Here is a 27,974-nt window from a genome sequence, read left to right as displayed (position 1 = left end):
CATGATGCAGGAACACCAAGATTTTGAACAGTGCTTTAATTCATTCAAGACTACCTTTGAGTAGCTGACAAAAATGAAAATGCTTTGTATTATGAAGTTTTTTTATATGCAATTTCAGGGGGCATGATATACCCCAGATTGAAAACTCTTGCTGACTAAGAATTTATAAAATCTAGAAAAATAACTTTGTGGTACCTAGAATGGAAATTTCAAGTTTAAATTACTCTAGAGGTGATGCTTATAGTTGTCCTTATATCAAATATATCAAATCATTCTGAAATCATGATTTCACACATTGGAACGAAGAAGGATGTATTTGCTATGCCAATGAGATCCTAAACAACAGAAGCTTACATATAATAGAAGTTTATTTCTCACTGCCCTAACCATTTGGAGTGAACAGTCCAGGTTGGTTGGGTGACTCTGCTCCGTTAAGATGATTCCAAGACTCGGGCTTTTCCCATGTTGTCTTCAAACACCTTCATCTTCATGGTTGAAGCTGCTGGCTCTCCCACTCATGAAGAAGCAGCAGTGAAGGGCAATCCATTTTCTATTAAGTAAATGATATGGAAGTGGCACACATCACTCAGCTCACATTCGGTTAGTGAGAAGTCAGTCATCTGACTATCTCCAGGGCAAGGAAGGCTGGACACATAGTCTGTGGCAGCCCCCATCTGAAGGTGTGCCTCTGGGTAGCTGGATACCCAGGTGCTTGCAAAACCCCACCCAATCTTTGCACCTGGCACACAGTCATGCACCGCCTTTCCCATCAGGAGCTACTGTCTGGCTCTACCCACCTGCTGTCACTACATAGCATTGACGTGGGAAGAGGACAAATACAATAAAAGCGCCCATTTAGAAAAGAAACCATGGGAAACACCTGGCAGTCCCTGATCCCCGCCAAGGCTGAAATTCTGATGCTCAGGAACCTCTGAGACCTCTTGCCCTACCAGGGGACTTGTCCCTTTGGGGAGGCCTCTGGGAGGTTCCACCTTGCCCACTACTGTCCTCACCACAGCTGAGCTGAGGTTGAAAGAATACCTTCTTTGGGGCCTAATTTAGGGATTGAATGATCAGAAGCTTTTATGCATCAGACTTCTACTTTCTTTAGTAATATGAGTCTCTCAGAATTTAATCAGGTTACGCTAGTCTCTGCCATAAGAAAGGAACAAAGCTGGTTACTTTTTTCTTTTGTTTTGTTTTTTTGAATAGCAGTTGCTCTTTAATGGCACTTACTGTTCTCCCTCAGATACCCTATTTAGCTGACTTTGTGATTGGTCATCAGAATAAGGTGCTTCACTATCATAGATGGCTTCTTGTAAGCTCTGTGGTTTAAAGAAAAAAGGCAGAGGTAGAAGCAGGAGCAACTGGATCAGGTTATTTTTGTCAATATTAATGAAATGCTGAAGGTAACCTTATTTCCAAATCAGACTAACTTCTTCCATTAAAAGTAATGAGGCTTTGGGCACATTTTCTTAGCCTGTCTTCAGTAACAATTCACTTCAGTGCAACATGAAGAAGTTGTGCCTGCCTTTCAGCTGTCCATTGGTTTAGAGGTGATGAGACGCTATGATAGCAACTCACTGAATGTCACTTTCCACAAATGTTTTAAGGTCAGCTGTGGTGGGTACAGCACTGTAGTAAGAAGTGGTCAGCCTGGAGCAAAGAGTTGTGGCTTGGTGGCAGACAGTCCTTTTCCTGACATGGCAGAGCCTTCCCATGGCACACCCACAGTGTTCACAGTCTCCCACACAGTTCCCCAGACAGCCCGAGACTGCACTCTCACTTCCGCACTTGCCATATTTGTTTGCTTTGGTGCCCTTCACCTTACCTGCCGCTCATACCGGGCCCCTCCCATTCAACCCCTATGGTCTTGGCATCTCTTGTTTCCTATTTATTTAACCGACCCTGGCAACTCTCTCCAGTTTCCCTTCTAATCAGGTAGGCTCTGGGTCTCCATGTGAGCAGTCCTATCTTTCCCACCCCCTGATGTGGGAATCTGTGGTTTAAACCCAACACTATCCTTTGATTTCAGCCTTGCCTTAAACCAGGCTCCAGAGAGGCTAGGCTTACTGCTGGGACCATTGCACATAACCCTTGAGATGAAGCTAGAAGCACCCAAAGCCATTTCGAGAAGGGATCTTCCATAATAAGGAAACTCTTTCTGAAAAGATGATGAAAATCAATACAAGGTGTTGTTTTGTTTTGATTTGTTTTATCCAGGCATCTTTGAGCTGTGTGTGACAGGACTGGCATGTGCTATCAGGACCAACTTAGAAATACAAAGCCAAATTCTGAATCCAGAACTGGAAGCAACATGGATAGAATACCAGAACCTAGTTTGTATGAAAAGTATGGGGTCAGGTTCAAAGCCAAAAGTCTCAGGGTAAACAATGAAGAATACCAAAAAGTCAGGGTCAAGTCGCTACAAAAACCAACAATGAGTAGAGGAGCTGGGTGGAGGAGAAGCAGGCAGGTGAGAGTGATGTTCGTGAGCATCAGTTGAGCATGTTTGAAGGGCCCAGGCTCTGTGGGCGCAGCAAGCCTTCCCCTCACCTGGTAATAGCTCCCACTGTTCAGGTCCTGACTAACAGCAGAGCAATGAGCCAGGGAGACAGGGACATTTACAGAACAGATCTTATATGCCAGGCACTGTCATAGGAGTGATTCAAAGTTGCTCATTTAATTCTAGCAACACCACTTTGAAGTAGGTGTCAACTCAGCATTTACATGAGGAAACTACATCATGGTTCAGATCACATAGCTGTCAAGCGTCAGAGCTTAGTGCCCAGATCGACCTGATGCCAAAGGCTTTGCATTTTTCATCTAGCAGGGGTTAGAACCTGTTTAAGACAATCCATGGGTTTTCTGGGCCTGCCACGTTCAGTTTTCATTTCTCTGCTTGTGTCCTACAGCTATATGGACTGAAAGCTATCTCTGGGCAAGAATTTCTCTTGTCATTCAACGGTCATGTTTGGTCAGGCGGTAGGAATCTTTGGAGAATTTCTATTAGGTCCTTGAACCAGACCATTCTACATTTTATCAAAGACAGTCCCAAGGCTGAAACGGATTTCTTTTCTTTGTGATTCTTTGTGATAGAAGCACAAAGGCCTCCCCGAGGCTTTGGTTTCATTTGAGAAATTTCAATCTTTGAACAATGACAGGTGGGAAGCCCAGTTAAGAATGTCATTATTTCATTCAATGCGTTGGTCTTAGGTCATCCAGTTGTCCCCCACCAGTGTTTGGGAGCACAGCATGCTTGCCTTCCCAGGCAGAATGAAAGTCTTTCAGCCAAAAATACAGAAGAGCCATTTTCCTGATACTCAACTCATCCTTCTTGTCAGGAGCAGTTCCCTGCCAGTCAACTCGGGCAGAGTGAAGTGTGGTGAGCCCACTGCCACTGGGAATGCCTCTTTGCCTGCCCATCTCTACTATTAAAGTAGCAACAAAACTGTATACTTAGTCACCCCTGATTCAGCCATGGCCATGAACAGCGTTCCTAAGAGAAACATATCTTGAGCAAGAATGGGGCAATAATTTTGTGCAGTGATCATCCACTGACTACAACACAAGTGTGGTTAACAATGATAATCACAGCTTTTCCATCACACATCTGTGTACTGCTTTTGATGTGCAGGGTATTGTTCTCTGTACCTTGTGGATACTAACTCACTTAACGTTACAACAGTCCTATAAAGGCGGTACTGTTATTAGGCCAGCATTAAGGATAAGGAAGCTAAGGCATAGACCAGTTAAGAAGCTTGCCCAAGGCCACATGTCTACTGAAAAGCAACTCTAAAAGTGTGTTCCTTGTTTGAAGGGTAATGAGGAGGAGGCAGATATAATGAGTGACAGGTACTTCAGGAACAGTCAAGGGAGAAGAGAGATCTATCCCCTCACACATGTAACACCAAGTCACTGCACTGCTCCCTGTGGCCACCATCCACCACTTGTATTTCCCTCATTCCAAAACCCTGCGAATTTTTCTCTGTGAATATATTTAGGTGATGAATCTATGATGATGATATAGGAAATGATGTATGAGGTGGAAAAATAACTTTTTCCTAAAAACAGTCCAAAGAAAATACTACTCTATATAGCACTTGTCCCCTCCCACTTCTTGCCGCCCCTCCCCATAAATAGATAGACTTATAGGAAAGTCTAGACATAGGGCTATTCTTTGCATGGAGTTTATAAGACTGGATCAGTTAAATGCTATTATTTTAGCCCCTCTTCTGAGTCTTTGAAATATTTTTATTATACAGAATACTTTCCTATAATGGCATTTACTATTTTGTGATTTTACCTGTAAAGGCAAAAAGATTATCCTATTTATTGGTGATACAGTTTTTCATCTTGACAAACATGTTTCAAAAATTGCCACATTTAAGAGTTCCCACTGTAGTGCAGTGGAAATGAACCCGGCTAGTATCCATGAGGATGTGGGTTCAATCCCTGGCCTTGCTCAGTGAGTTGGAGATCTGGTGTTGCCCTGAACTGTTGTGTAGGTCACTGTGGTGTAGGTCACAAACATGGCTCAGATCCTGTATTGCTGTGGCTGTGGTATAGGCCAGCAGCTACAGCTCCAATTCGACCCCTAGCCCTAGGAACTTCCATATGCCATAGATGCAGCCCTAAAAAGCAAAAAAAAAAAAAAAAAAAAAGCCACATTTAATAGAATTACCATATAATCCAACAATCCCACTCCTGAGTATATATCCTGAGAAAACTATAATTCACAAAAAAATACATGCACCCCTATGTTCATTGCAGCACTATTGACAGTAGCCAAGACATAGAAACAACCTAAATGTCCATTAATAGATGAATGAATTAAGAAGATGAGGTACATACACACAATGGAATACTACTCAGGCATAAAAAAGAACAAAATAATACCATTTTTGGCAACATGGATGCTACTAAAGATTCTCATACTAAGTGAATTAAGTCAGAAAGAGAAAGAAAAATACCATATAATATGACTTATGTGTGGAATCTAAAATATGGCACAAATGAACCTATATACAAAACAGAAACAGACTCAGAGAAGAGGACAGACTTATGCTTGCCAAGGGAGATGGGGGAGTGAGTGGGATGGACTAGGAGTTTGGAGTTAGTAGATGCAAACTATTACATTTAGAGAGGATAAGCAGGAGATGGGATTAAGATGGTGAATAGAAGGACTGGAGCTCAACCTCTCTCCTAAAAACAACAAAATTTACAACCAAATGCTGAGCAATCTTCAACCAAATGGACCAGAAACTTTCAAAAAGATACCCACTCCAGAAGACAAAGAGGAGGCCACATCAAGAAGTAGGGGGGCAATTACATGATATAAGCAACCCCATACCTCCTGGGTGAGAAGCCCCACAGACTGGAAAGTAACTGGTTCACAGAGACTCACCTACAGGAGTGAGAGTTCTGAGCCCCACATCAAACTCTCACACGTGGGGATCTGGCACTGGGAGAAAGAGCCCCCAGAGCATCTGGCATTGAAGGCCAATGGGGCTTGTGTGCAGGAGCTCCACAGGACTGGGGGAAATGGAGACCCCATTCTTAAAAGGCACACACAGACTTTCACGTGCACTGGGTCCCAGGGCAAAGCAAAGTCTCCATTGGAATCTGGGTCAAACCTGACTGCAGTTCTTGAAGGACATCCTGGGGAAAAAGGGGTGAGTGTGGGTTGTTGTGGGGGAAGGATATTGGAAGCAAAGCTCTTGGGAATATTCAGCAGCATGCCTTTCTCTGAAGGTGGCCATTTTGGGAAAATCTGGCCCCACCCATCAGCGCTGAGAAGCCCCAGGGCAAGCAACAATCCAGGTGGGATCATAGCCCCACCCATCAGTAAACAGGCTGCCTAAAGAACCCCCAGGCACAAAGTGGCCTCTAATCTCACCCAGAGACTAAGTCCCACCCACCAGAGGGACAGGAATCAGCTCCACCTACCAGTAGGCAGGCATCAGCCCCTCCCATCAGAAGCCTGCAGCAAGCCCCCATACCAACTTCAGCTACAAGGAGGGCAGACACCAGAAGTAAGAGAGGCTACAACTCTATTATCTGTAAAACGGTCACCACACCAAAAACCTATAAAAATGAAAAGACAGAGAACTATAACTCAGATGAGGGAGAAAGGAAAAACCCCCAGAAAATTAGCTAAGTGATGAGGAGATTCTCAGCCTCCAGGAAAAAGACTTTAGACTGTTGATGCTGAAGATGATGCAAGACATTAGAAATAAACTGGAGGCAAAGATGGATAACTTACAGGAAACACTGAGCAAAAAGATACAAGATATAAAACTTAAACAAGAAGAGATGCAAAATACAATAACTGAAATAAAAAATTCATTAGAAGCAGCTAACAGCAGAATACAGGAGGCAAAAGAACAAATAAGCGAGGTGGAGGACAGATTAGTGGAAATTACAGATGCAGAACAGAAAAGAGAAAAAATATTGAAAACAAATGAAGAGAGTCTCAAAGAACTCTGGGACAACATTAAATGCACCAACATCTGTATTATAGGGGTGCCAGAAGAGAGAGAGAAGGGGACAGAAAAAATATTCCAAGAGATAATAGCCGAAAACTTCCCTAACATGGGAAAGGAACCACTTATCAAATCCAGGAAGTACAACGAGTACCGTATAAAATAAACCCAAAGAGGAACACCCCGAGACACATATTAATCAAATTGACAAAATTAAAGACAAAGATAAAATACTGAAAGCAGCTAGGGAAAAGCAACAAATAACATACAAGGGAACCCCAATAAGGTTATCGGCAGATTTTTCAGCAGAAACTCTGCAGGCCAGAAGGGAGTGGCATGATATACTTAATGTGATGAAAGGAAAAAACCTCCAACCAAGATTACTTTACCCAGAAAGGCTCTCGTTCAGATCTGAAGGAGAAATCAAAAGCTTCACCAATAAGCAAAAGCAACACTAAACCAGCTTTAAAACAAATACTAAAGGAACTTGTCTAGACAGAAAAGAAAAGGCCGCAACCAGAAACAAAAATACCACAAATGATAAGGCTCACCAATAAAGGTATATATATATACAGTAAAGATACGAAATCATCCATGGGCAATTATGCCACCAAAATCAGAAATCGTGAGAAGAGGAGGGTACAAATGCAGGACACTGGAGATGCACTTGCAATTAAGAGACCAACAACTTTAAACAATCTCTTATGTCAAAACTTCAGAATAACTTCAAACCAAAAGTCTACAATTGATACACAAACAAATAAGAAAAATCAACCCAAATACAACACTAAAGATAGTCATCAAACCACCAGAGGAGAGAGAAGAAGGGAAGAAAAAAGAGCAACAAAAACAAATCCAAAGCAATTAATAAAAGGGCAGTAAGAACATACATATCAATAGAATGGATAAGCAATGAGGTCCTGCTGTATAGCACAGGGAACTATATCCAGTCTCCTGGGACAGACCATGATGGAAGAAAGTATGAGAAAAAGAAAGATATATATGTGTGTGTGTGTATACACACACACACACACACACACACACACACACACAGTATGAGAAAAAGTATGAGAAAAAGTATGAGAAAAAGTATGAGAAAAAGAAAGATATATATGTGTGTGTGTGTATACACACACACACACACACACACACACATATATATATATATAACTGGGTCACTTCACTACATAGCAGAAATTGGCACAACACTGTAAATCAACTATACTTTAATAATTTTTTTAAATTGCCGCATTTAAATTCTGTTTGGCTCCAGGGTTGGCCTTCTCTGCACCACTCTCCCAGTTATCGCCACCTCCTGCCTGCCTGCCTCCCTCATCTCCCATGAAGCATGTGCCTGCCACATAACCACATTCAGAGTGTCCATGTGTAGTAGGTTTTTAATGAAAAAGACAAGGTGATGACCTTCCTTTTCTGATGTCACTCTATTTTACTAATTCTGTTCATTGGTTTGCCAGTCCCAAACCAGAGGTCCTGTTTGAACTAGGACTGTTTTGGTTTTCCAAGCTCTAATAACTGTTGTATAGTGTCTATAAGTGGCACGTCCCTCACATCCTCTCCTGAGGCTTCCCTACAGAGGGGCAAGTTTTCACCTTTGAAATATCCAGGCAATGATGTGTCAAGTCAAAAAGCTTAAGAAATAAGGATAGCAGAGAAAGAAAGGCAGTACACAAACGTTAAAGGACAGGGCATCATTTTGTGAGAGAGAAAGAAGAGACAACATGGAAACCAAGAAATAGCAGGTGTGCTACAGAAAACTGGGCATAGGAAACGAAGGCAGAAAGTGGGATAAAAAATGAAACAGGGAGGTATTCCTTTTATCTGGATAACATGAGGGTCCAAGAGCCAATCAAATACTCGGGCAGTTATTAGCATGGCTGGCCTGTGTGCAAAGCAGCAAATGAAGCATCATCTTAGAGCACAGAGCTGGCAAAGCGGGAAGACACTAGAACACTGGCCACCCTTCAACAGGGGCCTTGGGAGAAGAACCATTGGGCAAGAAGGGCAGACTCACCTTCTCAGCTTCCTCTTCCACTTACCCTCTGCTGCCTTGTCATATTCCAACCAAATTTCATGCATTTGGTATCATATGTATTGCTAAAACGAAAATTAAAACTGTCAGACTTAGGTAATTTATCACCTTCCTTTATAGTTAAAAAGAACAACCAGGGAAACACAGCTTTGCTCTCACTCACAGCCTCTCAGCCTGGCCCAAAGCATGCTTGAGCCCCGGAGGACAGACAGATTGCACATATTTAGCATATTTATTTCTCCCCTTATGGAACTTTTCCTTATCCCTGGGATGCTTAGCTTTAAATATATGCAGAGGCTATAAATATTACATGGAATTTTGAGATCTGAAAAATAACTTCTTCATCACTGATTTACTGATAGGCTGCAGAACAAGTTTAGTATCTATATTTACATGATAAAAATGTTCAGTTAATACAGCAGGCTGTTTTTAGCCATCCCACGGCAGTGCTGTGATTACATTTCGATCCTGGAGTGAAAAAAGAGAACAAGGAAGCGATTTAGAAATGATCCCAGGTTTCTGTCCTTGGTTGCTGGTTAAAGGGAGATTCACTGAGGTTGGAGAGGCAGGAGGCAGGTTTTCAGGGGTAAAGTTGGTGAGTACATTTTAATGAGGTGGTGAGGCCAGATACCCCAATTCCTTGTCCTTCTGATATTAGAATCATGTATAGCATGTATTTTCAAACTTCCATGTTGGTCCTCACAGGAATAAAAGTAATAGTTACCATTTATTATTTGATTTTCCCACCCTAGTTTGTTTAATCCTATGACAACCTTGTGGGCCTTTTTCTTCATTTTACAGATGAAGAGATTGAAACATAGACATTAAATAACTTGCTCCAAAAAAGTACACGGCTAATAAATGCAAAGAGCTGCCTGGTTCCAAAATGCTTGTCTGCTTCCCGTTGGGAAAATAGCAGACTTGCCATTTTTTACGTGAGTCACATATCTCCCTGGTGACTCAATCCCAGAGCAGCCCCCTCAGAGCTCCTTAGGCCAGGATGCTCTTCCCTCTGCTCCTGGAGCAGATCTGAACATGATACTCGTGCCCTGTGTCAGGTACATGGCCCTGGGGAGGATGGAATATTATCAGCAACATCCAGCCTTCTAAATCTTTATTTGTCTTACAAATGAATCTTAGAACATTAGAACAAGTGAGGGTTGGGCAGAACTTGGAAGTTTTCTGATTCATATCAAACACTTAAAGTGTCTTAAATTCTACCCAGTTGACACACTACCACCTTCATTCAGCCAAAGCCACCCATCACTTTTATAATTATTTGAATACATCATTTAAATAAACTTTTTATATACAATGCATTTATTATACAAGCAACTGTTAACTCACTATTTTTAATGGAAAACCAGTACACTTTCCATACATTGAAGTTAACCATAAAAAATACAGCTAAGACAAAGCCATTTGTTTTGAATTTAAAAGTAATTGTTTAAAATTCTAGCCTAATATGGCCAAAATTCTTTGACACTAATAGCCAAGGTTTTCTTGTGCATATTTAAAATTGTTTGAGGAATATTAAAAACATGGTAGCATCAAACAGTTACTTTTCTCCTGGAATAAATAGGATTAGAAAAGGAATTAGAAGGAAATAACTCTTTCCCCAGACAGTTCAACGTTATTTAATGCCACATCTGTGCATAACTTACAGTCATCTCTAGTATACCCCATTTTGTATTCATCACTTAGAAAACACTGATCTTATCTATTTCCCACATTTTACCAAAAAAGAAACTAACATCCAGAAAGGTGAAATGACTTTTCTGTGTTCACCTGTCTGATACCTGGCAGTCCAGCAGATGTTCAATGAATTCATAAATAAGCTGTTTGGATATATTTGGGCTTTAGAATCAAGTGTGGATCTAATTCTCTTGCTACCACTAAGTGTCAGTATGATCAAAACCCAGGTGGTCTCTTGACTCCCAGCAGTGTTCTTGTTAATGTTGCATATTGCCTCACAAACTGACGATGACACAGAAATGGTAAAAGAGCTGGATACAGAGTCTGCAAAGGGTCCAAGTTCTGCAAGCCAAAACCTAGCATGGAGTTCTGAATCCAAGATGTATTAAATAAGGAATAGGTTATGAATCTTTAGATGGATAGGAATCTTGTACTTTTCATTCTGAATTCAACAGCTACATCCAACTGCAGTTTATGGGGCACCTTTTCTATTTGCCCATTTAGAGCCGAATCAAAGATGAATGGGATTACTCATACTGAATTACCCAACAGAAGAGGTGGGCTACAGGGGCCTCATCTACCTTCTTCACCCAAGTTTTCCCTTTGTCCCCCATGCGATGGAGATGGGTTTTTAAATTCTGAGCTTGCCATGGGTTTTTCCAACTGCCTTCCTAGCCTGCTTCGATTTTCTCACCCACATGTGCTTGAGAGCAGCTAAGATTAAGCCATTATGTCAGTGCATCCCAGATGGCCTCATTGTCTAGCTCCAAAGCTTGGCGATAGCTGGAAACAAAAAGCCGCCTTGGTCATTGCCGTGAAGATGAAAGGCTTCTGAAAGAATAGTAAGAAGAAGATCCAGGCATCAGGGCAAGGATAGTCCTTTGGCCCCAAAGGTGCTACTCCTAGGAGAGCCTGTTCCCCACCACCATCTTTGTGCTGCACACAGCCTAGCCCTTCAGTCCAAGTGTGGAGCCTGCAGAAATCTCTCCCTTCAGTCCCGACTCTGGATGTTCACCTGAAAAGTATATAGATGGGTTAGGTCCAGAGGACTGTGAAGAGTGGTGTTTTCAGCCATTTGACCTCAGTTAGGGGGAGAAATGCTAAGAAAGCAGTTAAAGTACATGTGAGATGTTCCTAAATGGTCACCTGCTCATTCTTATCCAGTTTCTCCCAATGCTAGCTCCCACTTTTGAGGTTTACCTGACCTCTCCCACGGTCAGGACCTTCTGCCCTCCCCCAGATTCCATCATTTTAAGCAGAAGTGACTCTAAGAGCAATTATAGACACAATCTTGTTACGCCAAATACCTTGCTTCTAACTGTGCTGATATGATACAGTCACCTTTTTTGGAGCACAATGGAAATCGGAAAAGTGAATTTGTTAAGAGACTATTTTTTAAGTTCAGTTCAGTAGTAGAAACCAATATACCTCTTACTTCATGGAGTCAGTGACTCCACTCTGACTCCAGTTTCTAGAACCTACTCTGCATTATAACAGATGCTCAGAAAGTACTTGTCAAACAAATGAATGAATGAATGTACATTTGAACAGATAATAGGCTTAGGGGTCAGATATGCATGTTTATTCTGCTGTTGACACTTGGTAGTGGTGTAACTTTAGGCAAGGAACCCAGCTCTCTGAGCCTCCGTTTTCTCCTTTATAAAATGCTAGTGTTATTTTTAAGCTTAGAGATAAAGTATATAGAGCATCTGGCACAGGACCTGGCCTGTAGGAGGACTTTAATAAATGGAAGCTAAGTGTATCTGTGCTCTGCCTTTATTATTTGGGGGTATTAAGAAGGCCTCAAAATTCCTTTTCTCTCAAAGATCCAACTCTCTTTTTAATCCCTGGCACCAGGAGGACATAGTGTTGGATGCCAAAGGGGGACGTTAGCAGTGGGGAGTGGAAAATGTGGGGGAGATGAAATAGGAATAAAAGGATCAAATATAAAAGGCAGGCAAAGAAAGGAGGTCCAGCAGAGGAGCAGAGTCAGAGTGAGGTAACGACAACACCTGCCTGCGTAGCAGTTGGGACAGAGAGACGTATCTCTCTCGCACGTGTCCTTTCTCTAGAGCAAGAGAGACAGAACCTGGGGATTTTGAATGATCACCTGGAAAAGTCTTCTCATTTCCTGCCACTGTTTTGTGTCTCCCTCTCTTGGATGATCCGCTTAATGTAAGTTTACTGTAGCAACTTAGCAGATATTTATGGAGCAATATCAAGTCCAAAACTCAGTTTGGGGCACCCCAGCAATGAGATACTAAACATTTTAAATCTAGAACTAGAGAAGATCTTGTCTCTGTAACATCCATAGGTGCGTGTTTCTCTCATCACTTGAACAAAAATAAGTGGCTTTCTCAGTGCAAGGATGATGTCCTAGCATCCAAGAGTGAAAGCCAGCATACTGTTAACTTTAGTGCTTTGAAGCTGTCAATGGGATATGTGAGAAGAAAGGGAGAAATGGGAAATGTTTTCATTAAAGGAGAAAATATCTTTTCCAGATAACCTATTCAAGAAGAGATAATTCTCAGCTTTCTGCTTCGGATGCTGCCATTATCCAAAAAGTTATTGAAATAAGATTGCCGTGATGCATTATATTGTCATATCCACATACCCATTTAGGAGAAAAAATACTTTGGTGATAGTTTCTCAGCAGAATACATTATGTTCTCTGAATGAATAAGATTAAGAAGGCAGAGTACTGAAGAATGATGTTCTATCCAAAAGAAATTCTTCATAAAAATGTCAGGACTTTTGGCATTCCATAAATATCATTTTTATAACTAATTATAATTAAAAGAACTGAACTGAAGAAAGATGTTGAACCCAATATGAAAAACGCCCCCATGCCTAACTCCCTGAAGATGTCCAGAGTGATTTTAAGTACTTGGGTCATGCAAATGAAATGAGGAGTTGTCTAGAGTGACCTCCTCTTGAACTAAACAAAGCTTTTAAATTGCCATAAATTCCATGAATTGTATTCTCAAGTGAGTCCTTGCCAAAACCTTAAAATAAGGGCAGCACATCACAGGTGCCAACAAACAAACAAACTGGCTCCTGCAGGGGAAGCTGAAGGATTTCAAGTTAATGCCCAGTTCAGTTCATTGTAACAATACATGTGAACTTGTGTGAAGGAGGTGTTGTAAGAGATACAAGGGGGATACAGCGCATTCCTTAGAGGTTTAGGGTCTGATGAACTAGACAGACAGCGATTCTAACAATCCTGATACAAGGCAGGATTCGTTTATTCATTTGGCCAGTACCCACTGAGAACCTACAGTGTGTCCTTCTCTATGCCACATGCTGGAGGTGAAGCAAAGAACAAATGTCTCTGCCTTCAAGGTATAAAAAGTGATAGGGAGAAAAAGGAGATGGGGTGGGGAGTGGGGGGTACCATGTTGGCTACAGCAATGAATAAAGTGTCCTGGGGAGTCTTCATGGAGGAGGTGGCATTTGAATAAAGACATGAGGAAGGTAAAGGAGTGAATCATTGGGAGAGCTGCAAAAGGTCGCCCCAGGCAGGAGGAGCAGGGCAAAGAAGAGAGTCTGTGAGGAAAGTGGACGTGAGTCCTGCTCAGCACAAGTGAGGAGCAGTGGGAGGAGATGAGAGCAGGAAAGGTTTGCTGGCTGGCTGGCATCTGTGCCAACCCCCATCCCACCCCCACTCTACCCCCGTCTGGGATAGCCAGGCTCTGTGGATGCTGGTGTCTAGTGCCTCAGTAACAGCAGCCTGGGAAGTGCTGTGGTCATCCTGCCCCTGACTCTGGAGCACAGTCCCTCCCGTCCCACCTCACCCATCTCTTTTCTCACCTGCCTTAACTTCTCCAACATCGAAAAAAATAATCAAACAAATGAATGGGTTTTTTCTGAGGTTAGCATCCAAGTCACAATCTAATCTAGGCTCTGTAGTCCCGTGGTGATGATGGGAGGAACGGGGGCACAGGGAATGTTTGCAGCCACTGCGAAGGAGGAACATGGAAAAGTTCCTCCTGAAGAAAGAGCTCATGGTGCCCTCCGGGTCTTTTCCTTCACCAGGTTAGGTCTTATCTCTCACATCTCTTCCACCCCATTTCCCCAGTTTAACCATCACTTCTACAGAAAACTAGTCTGTCACTGAGTTTACACGTGGACACGATCACTTCCCTGTGGGGTTTCTGAGCTTTCTTACTCTGTCCAGCCCTTGTATCTTTGGTAGATTTGTATAGATGTCAGAGGGGTAAGCTATGACTGTGATATAGGCTTAAAGGAACCTGAAAGGAAGTTTCCCTCCTGGCTCAGCGGAAATGAACCTGACTAGTATCCAAAAGGATTTGGTCTGATCCCTGGTCCCACTCAGTGGGTTAAGGATCCCACATTGCCATGAGTGATGGAGGTGTAGTGCTGGGATCTGGTGTTACTGTAGCTGTGGCATAGGCTGGCATCTGCAGCTCTGATCTGACCCCTAGCCTGGGAACATCCATATGCACACCCGTGGCCCTTAAAAAGAAAAAAAAAAAACCTGAATGGGCTCAAAAATTGAAGATGCTGGAGGGAAGGAAAGACACACAAAGAATAGGGAGAAAGTGCAATGCATACAGGGCATGTATAAGGAGACACACCCCAAGCCCTGCCTTGAAGCAGTGGTTTCCAACAGCCCTGGCTGCCCATTAGAATCACCTGAGGATCTTCCAAAAACTAATGCAGGTTGAGAAGCTCACTGCAGCAAGTCTTTGTGGAGGCATGGGTTTGATCCCCACCCCAGCACAGTGGGTTAAAGGATCCAGCATTGCCACAGCTGCAGCATATGTCACAGCTACAGCTCAGATTCAATCCCTGGTCCTGGAACTTCCAAATTCCCATAGGTGCAGCCATCAAAAAAAAACAACTCAGTCCCCAGTTCAATGAAAATCTCCGGAGTGACACCAAAGCAGGTATTTCCTTGACAACTATTGTGCCATTAGGCTTGAGTCAGAGCTCAGCACAGGACCCCTTCTCTGCAGATCCTGCCTTCCATGCAACTGTATGCAAAGGACTCTGCCTGCCTGCCTGCCTTCCTGCCTGCCTGCCTGCCTGGGAAGGACTGCTTCTGGGCCAACCTCCCACTTCAGGGCCTCCCAAACTGGGCTCCAACTAGAGATCCCTATAAGTGAGCAAGAAAGAGATGGCTCAGTGATGCAGTATTTGGCCAAATCCTCAGGTCAGACCTTGGATCCAGACCACAGTACATCCTTGGGCAAGTTCCTTAACCTCTCCTGGCTTCAGTTCCTTTATTTGTAAACAGGTGATAATAATAACACCCACCTCATAGGACTGTGATGATTCCACGAAGTCTATGTATAAATTTCCTCACATAGCGCCTGGCACATAGTAGATGGCTGCTGTTCATTGTCACGGGTGCACGTCAGCCCGACATGTGCAAGCCTCCACAGCCTCCAGCTTCAAGGTTTGACAGTTTCTTGACTCGCTGCATCTTGAATCTTGAATTGCAAACTTGAATTGTTTTTAAATTTCTCTCTTCTTCTCTCGTCTCTTCATGGAGTCTTCCCACATCCCCTGCCTCGTTCCCTCTGCCTGGCCTGGCCTTTCTTTGTCCTTCCTTCAACTGGCATGGATTCCTCTGCATCCTTGAGATTCATCTCATGATCTTCTCACTAGAACTTTCCCTGACTTCCCCTCAGCCCAGGCCAAGCGGAATCATTTCCCCTGTGCTACTGAAATGCCCTGTGCTGTCTCTAACTCTGCCTTTATCACAGCGTGTTATAACTATCCGTGTATGTACCTCTTGCCCCCACTAGAACTGAACGCCTCAAAGTACTTTATTTGTCTTGTATCTTTGGTGCTGAAACAGTGTCCAGGTTACCACAAGCACTGGGTAACTTTGACCAACCTAAATACTCCAAAATAACTTTTCTAGTGGCCTATTAAGATACCTACTCTCTTCTTCCCAGCCTGAAATTTCTACTATTGGAATCATTTTCTTGGGTTAAATAAGAAAAACACTCCCACTGGGACAGAAATCTAGTTAAAACCCACCTGTGGTTACAAACGCACAGGTCGCGCACCCAGGGATACAGGATAGTACAGAGGAGTGAGGACTGTCCTCTGAAGAAAACCTTATCCCCTCCCTTTCCCTCAGTGCCCTCAGAAGAACATGAGGTACTGGCTAGAGAAGCTCTCCAGTTCCTTCTCCCTCTGGAACCCCAAGGATGTAGGCTCAGAGCCTGGGGAGGTTCAGAGAAGCTGACTCTGAAGGAGAAAGATGGAGGAATGGACAGAGCCATGAAGACCAGGTCCAGCGTCCTAACCTGATAGGCAGAATGGGAAATGATATAGTCTGTGTGGGAAGAAGAATCCAGAAGGAGCACGTTTTGATGCAGAGCCCAGAGAAAGCTAGAGAAGGGGCTGAGAAGCAGGGAGTAAGAAATTGGGGGTGGGGGAGGATGAGGCCCACTGGGGAGCAAGCACAGTGAAAGGGCTTAGGGAAGCATGATGAAGTTGTGCAGTTGGTTGGAGATTCGGTTGACAAAGGCATGATGTGGATAAGAGAAGATTGAAAATGTCACATAAGGCACCAGCTACCCAGCCTTGAAAGTCTCCCAGAAGAAAGTCAAAAGTCAAGTCTTCCACATTGAGCCTGGCCTGAAATGGAGCCTTGGCTGCGGGTGGTGATGGGGACAAGGGCCCAGAGGCCCAGGATTTAGCCCATCTTTCAGATCTGCCACACCAGCCTGGGTTCACAGGAAGTATACCCACGTTTGGTGCAGGCCCTATTTCATGTGTGCTGTGCCTGAAACTATTTACAAATCTGCCTTTTCTCCATGGACCTGGCCAAAATTCTTGTTTAAATCAGGCCAGGCCATTCTCCACTGCTTCAGGCCATGGAAACTGCTATCTCCTGTTGTCCTTACAAGTGGACAGCACAGAAAATACTCTGTTTGTGACCACTAGCACATTCTTGGAAAATGCCTGCCCTCCTGGTATTTGGCTGAATTTTGAGTAGCTGTCTTTCTAACTACCCTGGCTAGTCGGCTGCTGTGAGAGAGAACAAGAGGGTGATCTTTATTCACTTGCAGCATTTGTATGGCATAACAAGATATGGCAAACTCGACAGTGAACACTGTGTATAAATTGGTATCAAAAATTATGTTGGGGGAGTTCCCGTCGTGGCTCAGCAGAAACAAATCTGGCTGGTATCCATGAGGATGCAGATTCTATCCCTGGACTCGCTCAGTGAGTTAAAGATCCAGCTTTGCCATGAGCTGTGGTGTAGGTCGCAGACATGGCTTGGATCTGGCATTGCTATGTCTCTGGTGTAGGCTGGCAGCTGTAGCTCTAGTTAGACCCCTAGCCTGGGAACCTCCATATGCCCTGGGTGCAGCCCTAAAAAGACAAAAAAGCCAAAAAAAAAAAGTTGCGCATATCATTTTGGAAATGGTGCGGAAACCACTTTAATGTTCCAATTGTCATGCCTTTCAGGAGCAATCTAATGCAAATATTATCATAAGAATGCAAATATAATCTACTGCATAGATTATCAAAGAGAAGAAAAAGGAGATAAAGGCAATTTAAGTAAGACCATATTTGAGGAGAGAATTCCTACAATAAGAATCAAAGTAGTAAATGTAAGTTTTGTTCTTAAAATGTTGTAAGTCTAGATACAACACAGCAAGATAATGGGAGAAAAAATTTTGTGTACATGTATGTGTAACTGGGTCCCCATGCTGTATAGTGGGGGAAAAAAGTGTCTTGGGGGAAAAAACAATGAAAAATAAATTTTAAAAAATGTGAAAGTAAACTTTAAAAAAAGTAGTGACTGTTCCTATACATTTAGGAAGTAAAAAAGTATAAAGCATTCTTTCTCCTTTGACAGTAAATTTTTAAGTATAAAGATACATACAATATCAGCTCTTAACAGATGCGTCTTAAAAAGGATGCTATGTGGAGGGAAAATGTTCTTAAACTTCTTAGGGACCACGATTTTTACATAATGATTGGAAACTTGCAGGGGGATAATTTGAAATTTAAAAAGGATTTTTAAAAAGTCTTTCAGGAAGCTAACTTTTTAGACTTGAATAGTCTATTTTAAGATTTGCTCTACCTACCAAATAGCTTTATCAATTTAGTTTCTTTTCATATATGTCTACACATATATATATATGAACTATATGTATAAGTGAAATTTATGGTGAAGTGAAATTTCATATATAGAAGAAAAATCTGCAAATTTCACTTCTGCAAAATTACTTTTTGCTAGTTTTTCCTTAAGTTCCCAGATTCTTAACCCACTGAGCAAGGCCAGGGATCGAACCCACAATCTCATGGTTCCTAGATGTATTCGTGTCTTCTGTACCGCAATGGGAACGCCCCCTTTTTTTTTTTTTTTTTTTTTTTTTTTTGGATGCGTGCAACTTTGATGCATCTTTAAAGCCATGTATTCTATGGAGAAACCAGCCCGATTTTTCCCATGAAACATTTGTGTGCTGGAGTAGATTTTTCTCTGGGCTAGCAATTACATAAATAATTGTAGAAATCCCTTTGGAAATTTTGGTCATAATGTAAAATAAGCTCCTTATTCATTGTGAAATGCTTTTAATAGTGACTAAAGTAACTTGCCTCTCTCACTGCATAAAAGTAGCACAGAACTACCTAATAGAATGCTTTAGGATGATGAAAATCTGTATATGTGACATGGGAGCTGCTAGTCATATTGAACACTTGAAATGTTCTTAGTTCATCTGAGGAACTGAATTATTCCTTTTCAGGGGATCACAATCACTTTATTTATTTTTAATTGAAGTAAAGTTGATTTACAATATTAGATTAGTTTCAGGTGTACAACATGGTAATTTAGCATTTTTATAAATTATACTCCATTTAAAGTTATTACAAAATAATGACTGTATTTCCCTATGCTGTACACAATAATCTTCTTGCTTATTTATTTTATACATAGTAGCTTGTTTTTATCGTATGAGCCACTGCTGGTTTACATCCAAAGAAAACTAAAATATTAATTTGAAATGATACATACACCCCAGTGTTCATAGCATCACTATTTATAATAGTCAAGATATGGAGGGAACCTATATATTTGTCCATCAACAGATGAAAGGATAAAGAAGATATTATGTATATATATGATATATGTATATACACATATACATATAATGGATTATTAACCATAAAAAAAATAAAAAATCTGCCATTTGTGACAATGTGGATGGACCTAGAGAATATTATGCTTAGTGAAATATGTCAGAGCAAGACAAATACTCTCTTATCACTTATATGTGGAATCTAAAAAATAAAGCAAATGAATGTATATAACACAAAGACACTGGTATAGAGAATAAATTAATGGGTTACAGTGGGGAGAGGGAAGGAGAGAGGGGTAAGATACGGTTAGGGGATTAAAAGATCATGATTACTTTAAATTTCAGTAGCTGTATGTGACTAGTGGCTACTGTAGTGGACAGCACAGAACAGGTGTGGATTGTTGCCTGAATATCTTGTTCTGAGGCCAAACTATGTGCACCTTGATGTTCTCTTTAGAGTATGAATGTTGACTATGCGATTTCTAAGTGTTCTTTGCAGCTCAAACTTGTCTGACTCTGTTTCAAAATATATACTCTTTATAACTGGCTTTAATTATTTTTTTTATTTTTATTTTTTTAGGGCCACACCAGCCCTAAAAAAGTTCCCAGGCTAGGGGTCAAATTGGAGCTACAGCTGCCAGCCTACACCGCAGCCACAGCCATGCAGGATCCAAGCTGCATCTGTGACCTACACCACAGCTCACAGCAACACTGGATTCCCGATCCACTAAGCGAGGCCAGGGATGAAAACCACATCCTCATGGATCCTAGTCAGATTCTTTTCTGCTGCCCCACAATGGGAACTCCAATTCTATAACACCCTAAACATCAAATGAAATGAGCCTTTAATAGCATCAGTGAGAGTAGCCATATTAACTTGAGTTTCATGCAAACTCTTTGTTGGTCAATATTATCACAAACATTTTATTTTTCTTTTTAGGGCCCCACCTGCAGTATATGGAAGTTCCTGGGCTAGGGGTCGAGTTAGAGCTGCAGCTGCCAGCCTACACCACAGCCAAAGCAACAGCAGATCCGAGCTGCCTCCAAGATCTACGCTGCAGCTTGCAGCAACACAGGATCCTTAATCCACTGAGCAAGGCCAGGGATTGAACCCTCATCCTCATGGAGACTACATCAGGTTCTTAACCTGCTGAGCCACAATGGAAACTCCTATCACAACCACTTTTTACACAGATGGCAAAAATATTTAAAACTACCTTTGCACAATTGCAATTGCATCAAAAGCCAGCCATGACAAAACATCCTCCTGCAGACTCACCTAACTCTCCCCCCGCCCTTCCCTCCCCACCAGAGACCTCTTTTTCAGTGACACCGCTGAACCCTACAATAGCAATTAGAATACTTCACATGTGTGGAGTCCCTCCCTCTTGTGGATGTTAGGATTCTTGTTGTGGGAAGCTTGTCGTCATTGTCTGCATCCCTGGCTCCTGGAGGGGTGCATGGCCAATAATGAGACCGATATGCCAATGATGATAGTTAACATTTACAAGAGCTTGCTATGACCAGACATTGTGCTAAGGGATTTATATTCTCATTTGCCCTCACAAAATCTACACGGTACATACTCTTACAACCTCAGTGTAATGAATGTATGATGAATGGACAAAGAATCAAGCCAGAAACTTGGTTCTTCCTGTTCCTTGAGTTGGCCTTGCTCATTATAGACAGAAAGAATTTCTCAGCAGCCGTTTCTACAATGACAAGGCCTTAGCAGCAATTTTTCTTCATTGCAGAACATAACGTGACTACCTAATATTTGTAGCCACCGAGGGTTGAAAGAGCAATGCGAGGGAGCCATAAAGAGCCCAGATTCACTCACTGACATTCACGTTGGGCTGCAGCTAATTGCTTACTCTATTTTTACTGTACTTTTTGTTCTTAGCGGTTGTATTAATCACTCCAGGGTGCTGCTGAAGTCTTGGTTTGGTACTCTCAGTTAAAATGTATTGATAAGGGGGTTCCCTTCTGTGGCTCAATGGTTAACAAACCCGATTAGGAACCAGTGGTTCAGGCATCCAGTGTTGCGGTGGCTGTGGTGTAGGCTGGCAGCTATAGCTCCAATTCAACCCCTAGACTGAGAACTTCCACATGCCAAAGGTGTGGCCCTAAAAAGCAAAAAAAAAAAAAAAAAAAAAAAAAAAGTATTGATAAAAATACAAGTTGTGATCAAGTTGTTCCTTGTTGTTTTTTAATCTCTTAGCAACCTAGCATGTAGTCTATGAAGCAGTTTTTATTTTTTCACGAAAACCTATATTGAAGGCATAGGAATAATTGGCTCTCTTTATGGCCACTCTTACTAGAGTATAAGCTCCATGAGCGCAGGGATCTGGTCTGGCTTGTTCTTCCCAGCCTGTATCTGCAGTTCTTTGAATAGTGCCTGACGTATTATAAGCACTTGATCACCATTTGTTAGATGAATGATGACCAAAATTCAAAATTATCCATATGGTTTCATTATGTTCCTCTATCCCATTTTTTACAGGACAGTGGTTACAATTCTGCCTCCTTTTAAAAATGTTGTACCATTTATATAAGACCCTAATATACATGGAATAAAAAGCATGCATAGGAGTTCTGATTGTGGCTCAGTGGATTAAGAACCTGACATAGCCTCCATGAGGATGTGGGTTCAATCCCTGGTCTCACTCAGTGGGTTAAGGATCCAGCATTGGCTTGAGCTGCAGCATCAGTCACAGATATGGCTCAGATCTGGCATTGCTATGACTGTGGCATAGGCCAGCAGCTGCAGTTCCAATTTGAACCCTAGCCCAAGAACTACTATATGTCGCAGGTACAGCCATAAAAAGAGAAAAAAAAATGGCATGCACACAAAATTCGATGTGTTTAAAATTCTTAAAATGTTATTTAGCTAAATTGAGATGTGAATGAAGAATATGTCCAAGGCTAAACCAGGGGCATCTATCAGAATCACCCAGAAGAGTTTCTTAAATCTATGTAGGCCCAGAGTTCCCTAATGGCGCAGCAGGTTAAGGATCTGGCATTGTCACTGCCTGGCTCAGGTTGCTGCTGTGACACAGGTTTGATCCCTGGCCCAGGAACTTCCACATGCTGGGGACATGGCCCAAAAAAACTGCATAGGCTACATACAATGTACTAGTGAACAGAACAAAAAAGAAGCAAACTCACAGATATAGAGAACAAATTAGTGGTTACCAGTGGGGAGAGAGAAGTGGAGAAGGGCAAGATAGGGGTGAAGGATTAAGAGGTACAAACTATTATATATAAAATAAGCAAAAGATATATTGTACAATGCAGAGAATATAGCCAATATTTTATAGCTATAAATAGAGTATAACCTTTAAAAATTGTGAATCATTCTATTGAACACCTGTAACGTATGTTGACATCAACTGTACTTTAATGGAAAAAGAAATTAAACAAACAAACAAAACTGCATAGGTTCAGGTCTTACCCCAAGAGATTCTATCTGATTCAGTGCGTCCAGAGTGGAGTTTAGGGCTCTATTTTCTCACATACAATCCTAGGTAACTTTTTCCTTTTTAAATCAACTTTATCAGTGTATTAGGGTTCTCCAGAGAAACAGAGCCAATAGGCGGTATGTATATATAGAGAGAGATTCATTTTAAGGAATTGGCTCACACCGTTGTGGGGGCTGGCAAATCTGAAATATGCAGGGCAGGCTGGAAATTCCAGCCAGAGTTGATGTTGCAGTTTTGAGTCAAAAGACAGTCTGGGATTTCCCGCTGCGGCACAGTGGGTTAATGATTTGGCTTGTCTCTGTGGAGTTGCCAGTTCAGTCCCCAGCCCAGAATAGTGGGTTAAGGATCTGGCATTGCCACAGCTGTGGGATAGGCGGCAGATGAGGCTCGGATTCCGTCCCTGGCCCAGGAACTTCCATATGCCATGGGTGTGGCTGAAAAAGGGAAAAAAAAAAAAAAAAAAAAGGATTGTTCAAAGTTCCTACTGTATCTCAACAGGATCAGCAGCGTCTCTGTCTGGAGCGCTGGGATACAGATTTGAATTCCACATGCTGTGGGGTAGACCAAAAAAAAGAAAAAAAAAAAGACATTCTGCACGCAAAATTCCTTCCTTTTCTGGGAACTTCAACTGATTGCATGAGGCCTACCCACATTATTGGGTAATCTTTTTATTCAAAGTCTACTGTTTTGAATATTTATCACATCTAAAAAAATAGTGTCACAGCATCATCTAGACTGGTATTCGAACAAACAACTGGGTACCATACCCTAACTAAGATGACACATAAAACTAACCATCACAATGAAGACAATTTACACATAATAAAATAAACCCATATTAGGTAAACAGATGAGTTTATAAAATGTATATTTTCAGTATCTACTACCTCATTCAAGATAAAGGATATTTTCTTTACCCCAGAAAACTATCTCCTATGCCTTTACAATCATTGGTCAATTTCTGTCACTGTGGATTAGATGTAACTGTTCTAGAATTTTCCATAAATTGAGTGATATAATATGTACTATTTGTACCTAGCTTCTTTTTATTTCATACCATCACAAAATACACCTACCATTTTTCACTATTTTTAACTATTTTCACTATTTAGTTCTGTGGCATTAAGTACATTCACTTTGTTGTGCAGCCATTGCCACTATCCATTTCCAGGACTTTTTTCTTCTTTCCCAATTAAAACTCTGTACCCATTAAGCCCTAACTCCTCATTCTCCCCTCTCCCTAGTCCCTGGAAACCATCATTCTACCTTCCGTCTCTATAAATTCCTCTAAGTAGAATCTCAGTACCTCCTCTAAGTGAAGTCATATAATATTTGTCATTTTGTGACTGGCTTATTTGACTTTGCCTAATGTCTGCTAAGTTCAGCCGGATTGTAGCATGTGTCTAAATATCCTTCCTTTTTACAACTGAACAGTATTTCGTTGTATGGTTGTTTGTATATATTGCAGTTTGTTATCCATTCATCTGCCTTTGTACACTGTGTGCCTGGCTTCTTTCGCTTAGCATGATGCTTTCAGAATCACGCACTTTAGTTGCGGATGTCAATAGTTGTTTTCCCAAGTAATTTTGATGGTTCTCAAACTCTGCTAACCAAATCAAGGCTGAAATCAACCTTTCTTTCTTTTCCTTCTTTTTCTTCCCCCCTTCCTCCCTCCCTCCTTTCCTTCCTTTCTTCCTGCCTTCCTTCATCTGGTGTACTGCTAAGCATTCCAATTATTAAGTGTCTCTCAATGGTAAGACATTTCTTAGGGCATGTTCCTTGACAAGGACAAGGAATGGACCATGTTAATAATTTACATTGACCATTGACAGCACCTATTTTCATACTTTGTGTCATGTAATCCCCTTAATAACCCTTTGATTTATCATTATCCCTACCTTACCAAAGAGAAAGCCTGAGCCATGAAAGATTACATGGCGATGTGCCCAAGATTACAGAGGCAGCAAGTGGCAGAACTGTCATTTGAATTCAGTTCTTCTGACCTGAGTTCTGTGCTCATAGCTACCTGTCTGTTTATTTGAAGGGCATAAGGAGGGCCCCCACGACAAAAATTTACTTACCCACCAGCCTTATCAGGGTGCCTGAAATTCCTGAAGTAAATTGACGTCTTTGATTCCTGAGAGCATCCTTCAACGCTCTAGAAATCTCTTTTAAAATGGAATGCCCTAGGGCTGCGTGGCATTTTTACATCATATTCATCCAGTTGAAATCAGTTCATTATAATAAAAACAGCTACCATTTACTTAGCCTGTATCTGTAACTCTGTGCTAGTCTCCATTTGATAGATACCTCACTCGCAGTTCCCACTGTGGCTCAGCCGGTTAAGGACCTGACATAGAGTCGGTGAGGATCCCTGGCCTCTCTCAGTGGGTTAAGGATCCAACATTGCCACAAGCTTCGGCATAGGTCACTGATGCAGCTCACATCCAGCATTGCTGTGGCTGTGGCATAGGCTGGCTGCTGCAGCTCCGATTCAACCCTTATACTGGGAACTTCCATGTGCTGCAGGTGCGGCCCTAAAAAGAAAAAAAAGAAAAAAAAGATAGATAGATACCTCACTGAATTCTCAGAACAGTCCTGGGAAGTGGATATTATCATCCTCCTATGACAGAAGTATAAACAAGGTCCAGAATACATTAGTGACTTCCCCAATGCGTATAGAAATTTAACTGGAGAAACTTGTATTTTAATCCCAAACCTACCATGCTGTGTAGACAGTGCTTTAATCGCTATAGGATATACTGCCTCTTGCCAGATCTTCTAATAAGACACTGAACAGCAGGAAATGAGAGATAGGAGTGTACCTGAGGCAAGTAGCTAGAAGAAAGGGGTGAAGTTGAACTTTTTTGCCTAAATTTGTCTGGAGCTGACTGGAATTACTACTTATGAATGACTTGCCATGAAAAACTTACAAAGACCGCTCTGTTTTATTTTCTTCTTACTCTTTTTTTAAACATCTCCTTCTACACTTAATTCTTTGCTTGTGCAGAATGCGTATTTGGCACTTTTTTTTGTGGTGGATCCAGGGAGTTTTTTTGAAATGTTGTTTCTTACTGAGTGCCCTAAAGAACTGATGATATTAATCGTGGTGAAGAAAGAACAAGAATATAAGATTCCAGCTGTTCTTTGATTAAAGCTTCTTAGGTAGAATTTTACCTCAGAGCTTTGCTGTTTTAATGGCCTCCTATAGGTCTTTTTCTGAATGGTCTCTGAGGGCTTTGTTTCCTAGTTCCTTGTAACAGTGCCTGTCAGCTTCCATGCTATGCATTTTACTTCAAAAGAGATCCTGTATAATTTGCCTATTTCTGCATTTTTAGAGCGAGTCAAACAATGCCAAGTAGGCTATCATGTGTTGACAAGGAGTCAGCAGGAAAAGCCAGTCAGGTAATCATCAAGTTGATATATTTGAGGCTGCACAGTCATTTCAGCCTTGCATCCACTAAGTACTCTCTCTGCCCTGTGAAAATCGATTAATCAGGAGGAGTTCAATTTAGGGCCCTGCTTTGCCATTTATTGTGTTAGTGCCTTAAGTAGCAGTAGGTGGTAGAAGGCTCTGTTATTGAAATAAACATTCTACCCAATTATCAATTTCTTAAGAATCGCCTTTGAAGTAGATGATTCTGGAAAGAGAGTGTCTTTTGATCTTGGCAAATATTTAACAACTTGCATGAAATGGTAGAAGCTGGTTTTCTAGAATTCAGTGATGCTTTTTTGCTAAACCAAAATTAAGTTTTATACGTTTAAGACTATTTTTAATACATGGCCCTAAATTTTACGGCTAATTTTCCCAGAATACAGAAACATTTTTAAATAACCTTAAGAATGCACCTTTAAAATTGTATGCATTAGTAAGGGAATTTCTATTGAAAAACAAAGTTTCCAAATTGTACATACTACCCTCTATTGATAGGGACCTGTTAGATTGCTCATGATATGTGATGCTAGAAAAGCTAAAATATTAACTCTTTCTAAAGATATTTCAACTTCAGCAGTTTTTGTTTTTTTAAAAAGGAAAATTAGATCATATGTTATTAACCATATTACATATTTCCGCAGACGTAAAGAAAATCAAGTAGGTCTTGTTTACTTTCCCCAGATTGAGTTTAATGCCAATCTAAGATACATAAACTTATATCCTGGCTGCCTCTCTTAAGAAACTTCTAGCAAAAGTAGCGACTCCAGCAAATACTTACTGCCACACAGCTAGGATCATCCCACAGAGAAGCTTTGAAATATTTAACCTTACTTGCTCATTTTATAGGACATTTTCCTTACTACCATCAGGCAATGTGCTGGAGAGAAATATGCCAAATGACCCAAAACAATGTAAATCTGAAAACCAGTAGTTGATTGTTAATAATATGGTCCCTTCATCTTCTGAAAGAGGAGACACATTTCAATTACATCATCTCAAATGTACCAAGAAAGAAGGATAATAATGGTAAATCCTTCGAGTTATTTTTTCCTCCATTATCAGAGTTTATTTTTAATCAGCTAGTACCACTAGATTGAAAAAAAAAAAAAAAAAAAAAAAAAGGAAGGGTTGACTTTGAATAGATTTGGTTCCCAAACCACTGAACCATAGTGGTAGAAAAATATAAGATGGAACATTTTCAAAATTCATTTATCTAAATCTAAATATCAGTCTGATATGGGGAAGAAATCCACATCTTCTTTTAGTCTCATGTGCTTAGGCACAGGGAGTGGGTAGATCTCATTGAAGCACTAGTGGAATAAGGACTACAGACTGAAAGAAATTGATGGCTCAGCACCAAGGCTTTAGGCCTGGCCCAACCTGCACCCCTGGTGTCACCTGCACCCCTGGTGTCACCTGCATCCTTGGGTTTCTCCTTCCTTCCGGGTTGGAGGCAGTTCTGACCTTTGCTGGGTCTCTGGCACTGGGACTGTCTGTCAGGGATGGTCATCCCAAGAGCATCAGTATGAAGGACAGGGTCCGAAGTATTAGGTCCACAGTGGCATAGTCATCACAGCGAGAGCTGGGCAAAAAAGCAGTGACAGCAGTTGGGAACACCAAAACTAGGGAGTTCGGAGAGGCTTCCAGCGGCAACCTGAAGACAGGGGAGTGAGCTCTTTGTGGCAGGTTACTTCTTGGTGAAAGGGCCTCGCTAATGTCACTGCCAGCTTTGACCTCCACCTAAGAGAGTGG

At 41.5% G+C, this 27,974-nt stretch overlaps 1 protein-coding gene and 1 long non-coding RNA gene across 8 annotated transcripts in view; one reads left to right on the top strand and one right to left on the bottom strand.

Moving 5' to 3' along the window:
- The window catches only part of HS3ST5 (heparan sulfate-glucosamine 3-sulfotransferase 5), a 291,616-nt gene that overhangs the window by 190,819 nt on the left and 72,823 nt on the right, over window positions 1-27,974 (top strand). The window lies entirely within an intron of this gene.
- On the bottom strand, window positions 351-27,941 carry LOC146406164 (uncharacterized). Of its 2 annotated transcripts, none has more exons than XR_014807417.1 (3): window positions 27,639-27,941; window positions 8,518-8,600; window positions 351-550 (listed from the first exon to the last, which is right to left on the bottom strand). It is a non-coding gene; the product is annotated as an uncharacterized LOC146406164 (long non-coding RNA). The 2 variants fall into 2 exon arrangements; XR_014807418.1 differs by lacking the exon at window positions 27,639-27,941 and adding an exon at window positions 15,511-19,806.

Source organism: Sus scrofa, chromosome 1 (assembly GCF_054392235.1).
Source record: "Sus scrofa isolate SSC_HxYL_T2T_F1_AM1 chromosome 1, Sscrofa_HxYL_maternal_Yorkshire_Landrace_v2.0, whole genome shotgun sequence".
Taxonomy (NCBI): domain Eukaryota; kingdom Metazoa; phylum Chordata; class Mammalia; order Artiodactyla; family Suidae; genus Sus; species Sus scrofa.
The sequence above is the reverse complement of the archived record's forward strand: the minus strand, read 5'-3'. Positions and strand labels throughout refer to the sequence as shown.